Source organism: Nanorana parkeri, unplaced genomic scaffold (assembly GCF_000935625.1).
Source record: "Nanorana parkeri isolate BGI_ZX_2015 unplaced genomic scaffold, ASM93562v1 scaffold588, whole genome shotgun sequence".
NCBI lineage: Eukaryota > Metazoa > Chordata > Amphibia > Anura > Dicroglossidae > Nanorana > Nanorana parkeri.
The window spans coordinates 87,501-91,878 of NW_017306856.1; the positions used below are offsets into that span (position 1 = coordinate 87,501).

General features: G+C 42.6%; 1 protein-coding gene across 2 annotated transcripts in view; it reads left to right on the forward strand.

The window, feature by feature from the left end:
• LOC108791980 (gonadotropin-releasing hormone II receptor-like) overlaps nt 1-4,378 on the forward strand; it is a 35,196-nt gene that overhangs the window by 7,373 nt on the left and 23,445 nt on the right. The window contains exon 1 of one of the 2 annotated variants that reach the window (XM_018562639.1): nt 1,482-1,559. The exons of the other annotated variant lie outside the window; for it this stretch is intronic. The gene's annotated coding sequence lies outside the window, so the exon portion shown is untranslated. Of the gene's footprint in view, nt 1-1,481; nt 1,560-4,378 lie in introns of those variants that run through there. 2 annotated transcript variants of the gene reach the window in all.

Sequence of the window (4,378 nt, forward strand, 5' to 3'; positions counted from 1 at the left end):
GGGAGGTGTGTCTGGGGGGTGAGGGGTGGGGGGGGGGGGGCGTGTATGGAGTAAGGATAGGGGGAGAAGCTAGTGGAGTGGTAAGAAAGGTGGAGGGAGGAGGATTGAGCTCCATTAGGGGGCAAAACCTTGTTAGAGGCTGCTGGGTGGAGTTTTGGTGTTAGGAAAAATAAAGTTGATTTGAACTCCTAAGAAGTAGTGTAAATTGAATTTGACCTTGTGAACGATCCCTGTACAGAAGAGCTCACAGTGGTAGGGGGAGAAGTAGCACAGGGAGTCAACCAATTCATGTGCTAACAAGGTACATGATGATAGGAGGAGACAGCAAAGTCGCAGAGAGGTGAGCTCTTCTTCACTATGCAATCACAGGCTGGGAACTGGGAGGAGATCTGTAAGTATAAGTTACTGTAGTAGAGGAAAACAAACATGGCTGTGTGGTGTAGCAGAGGTGTGAAAATCTCAGAACTGGTTGAACAGAAATACCAATACTTTAGCAGGTGAAGCAGCTGTTTCCTGTGTGTGTGTTTTGGACAGGTTGCCCTGAAGTTCAGCTTTACACCTAAAAAAAAAAACACCTAACCATTTTCTAGAAAGACATGGAGGGTAATTGACCAAAACCGGGGCAGACAGAATCTGGAGCAGGTGCCCATGACAATCAATTCTTTTTCAAATCTTAATCAAACAAACTGAAGAGAGAAGCTGATTGGTTGCCATGGACAACTGCTCCAGATTCTGTCTGCTCCAGTTTTGATAAATTCCCCTTACGATGCTTACTTTACAAGTAGTTTCTGGTTGTTTGAGAGTTAGTGATAACTCTCAAGTAGCCCCCCTATCCCCTGCGTCACCCCGATTCCCCCCACAGACACATTCACCTGCCGGCTAGCTTCCGCAGCCAACAGGTGAATGTAAGCAGCCAGGAGCAATAACCAGACTGCTATTGGCTATTTCAAATTGCAATAGCAGCCTGGCTATTGAAGCCCTGCCCACTGAGCAGAGGAACGGCCCTGAAAAAATTCTCTCTCAGGTCCATTTCTCTGCCCAGTGGACGGGCATAATAGCCAGCCTACTATTGGCTATTGCAATTTAAAATAGCCAATAGCAGGCTGGCTATTTCCCCCCATTGTTTACATTCTGCGGCAGCAAGATGTAGATAAAGATTTTAGTTAGCAACAAAATAAATGTAGTTTCTAATGAGATTTGTTAGCGTGCACCAAGCAACCCACAATTTTTTTATGTGCATATTGTGTCCTCTATCTATTTTGTTGGTGGCTTGCGACTGTCGGTTGCTTAAATGGAGTTTAATGGGGAGTTTACTGTAGAATTTTTTTTTTCAACTTTGACTGCAAAAGTGGAACTGCGCTTTAAATGACAGTGATTGATGCGACAACATTTGAATTTTTTGTGAAATTCACACCCACTGCTTTATAAATGTGCCTCTTAGTGTCACTTTTTTACTTCTGCCCGTTTTGTTTCCCTGGCAGAACGTATGTGAGTTACCATGCTGATGACAAGTAAGTGGGCACGGATTACACGGCTGGAAAACAGAGATCTCTGATTTGGTGAGACAGCCTACAGTGTACTAAAAACAGATGGCTCCCAACTGCTTTTCATTATCTCAGCATCAGTTTAAAAACAGTTCTGCTTAGCGTTATATTCTGCGGGAATGTCATAAATATTAAGGATGATATTGTGACAGGAAGGTCCCTTGAGAAAGCCAAGTAATTGCGTTCTGCTGGTGTGAAATGCCGCAGACCATACATGACACAGGAAAAGGCATGGAACACTGTAAAGGGCCTTGATGATACTGGGAAAGAACATTTCCTTTAAAACTAAAGGTAGCATGTATTAAAACCTTGTTTATGAACAGAGAGTGGAAATGTAAGAATGACGTTTTAGGCTAAAGGCTTGTGTTAATAGATGTTAAAAGTAACGCTATAGCAAAAAATATTGTATTCTGTAGGTAGGGTTGCCACCTGTCCAGGATTCACCTGGACAGTTCTGGTTTTGAATGCTGTGTTCGGGTTTCATGGCACCAGAAACCCGGACACAAGGTGTCAGGTAGACAGGGGCAACCAAAATTAAGATAGGGGCTACTGCCCCCCCACTAAAAATAGTCTCAACTGTCATATTTACATATTAATGGGTGGTTCCTTTTCCATATGAATAAGCTGCGACTCATTCTCCCAAAAAAATATGTCCACGTGTCGCTAGAGTGTTCGGGTTACGCTTGAAGAAAAGGTGGCAACCCTATCTGTAGGTGATTAATAGTGGTGATGATTATATTTATTATATTGCTTCCTTATTTATTTCACATAACTTTATTTATATTTACTACACATTTACAAGCAGACCAAGCTGTCCAACAAAAATGATTGGGCTGGCACAAGCTATAACATTGCCAGGGGTGCCTACAATAGCCACCTTCAATGTGGTTTAAACCTTTTTTCTGTAAAAATGAACATTGAAAACTGTTGCTGTCACTGCCCAAAAAGTGTCAGCTGCAGTTGGGATTTAATTTGTTTGTTTCTTATTTAAATCCTCTGAGGGCCCATTCACACCAGCAGCTACGCAACCTGGCACATTGCTGATGTGCTGATTGTGACGCATGGCATTGTTTACCTTTTTTATTGTTAGAACTTGATTGAAATTATATTGTTAGAACTTGATTGAAATGCCACAAGTAACATTTCATTAAGTTCTATGGGCACAGCACAGGGCAATGTGGCTGTGCCACATCATATTGCGCTGCACTAAAAAAAGTACTGCATGCTGTACTTTTTTTCATGACACATAACCGCAATGTGGTGGTGTGAACTGAACCCATCGGAAACAAGACAAATTACCCTGTCTTGCACTGGGGCTGCACTGAAGAAAAAAACATCCAGTCAGTCCCAACGTTTTCTGGTGTGAATGGGCCCTAAATCTACATGTCCATGTTAAATCCCATCTCTGGGCACACATAAAAATGACCCTTGCAGTGGGGCTACTCTCCTACTACAAGGGTTAAGTGCTAGATTTTTTCTAGGGGCTCAAGAAAAGCATATTTACTTACTTGACCCAGCGGTCAGCGCTCTTCTCTCCTTCTGCTTAGCTAGTGGAATGCCCTTATAGCTAATGCAGTTCTATGGAACCTGGCTGCATTAAATGTGTTGATGTCAGTGGCCCTTAAACTGCCGGAGCCCAGGAGAGAAGGCTGCGGAGACCCGTCTAAAAGCACTGTAGGAGCCCATGGAAGCGTGGATCAGGTACAGGTACAGTAAGTAAATCTGCTTTACTCCAGCCCCTAGACAAAAATGACCACTTAACCCTTGCAGTGCAGGGGTAGCTTGGAGATGAGCTTTAAGCTACCCTGACCACAGGGTGACAATGCTGCTGCACTATTTTATTGCAGACAAACAGAGCTGTCATCCTGTTACCGGTAATGCAAAACCAAGATGTCTTCTAGCAGGAACAAAAATTACTGCATTAATGCATTTAAAACCTACAGCAAATATGTTGTTTTTGCTTTTGTCTGTAGTTCTACTTTGAGAGGCTGTCCAAATCCGACTAGGGTTAGGAGGCACTTAGGTAGAGAGACCCACACACACACACACACACACACACACACACACAGCTGCTAACTCATTGAACCCTTAGGTTGCTCCCCTCTGTGTACATGCCTGAAGAAGCATTTGAAGGGGAACATATCATGTTTTTTTCAAAATATATCAATTCAGTCTCACAGTACAAAACAAACATATTGCGCTATTCTTTTTAATGTTGCAAATAGTTTTGAATCATTGTCAATAAAACCCAGAATCACAAGGATGCAGTGCTAGGGATTATTGTCTTGCAATGTGCCAAATGACATACGATAAATCCTGTAATTGCTGACCAGAGCTGTTAAGAATATATACAGCTCCACACCATACGTCAGTAATCGGCACTTCCTTTGCATCCTTTGAAGCATCAACCATTACACAATTTTGTCCATGCGTTATCATTTTAAGGCTCTGTAACAATTCAGATTAAATTGTTTGAATGACTGTCTGCGGAGGAGATCACACAGGTCACATAATAGAGTGCTCAAACTGCCTGCATTCCACTAGGAAGACAATTTGTCCCTAGACTTAGGGGCCATTAAAAAAGCAGCAGTGTGGCTGTACCTCTACTTAAAAAACAAAAAATGCACAGTGCTCCACTGGCTTTGAGAGTCAAATCCATCAGGGTGCAAGTGAAGTGAATTGAAGTTGGTAAAAAGATTAGCTGGGAATAAAGCCAGTCATGGTCACATTACCTTTTCTCAGTCACAGAGCCCTCTATGTCATAGGGCAACACAGGCTTCACGCTGTGGTCTGCATTTCATGAATAAGAGGTAAATTGTGGGATATATATATAT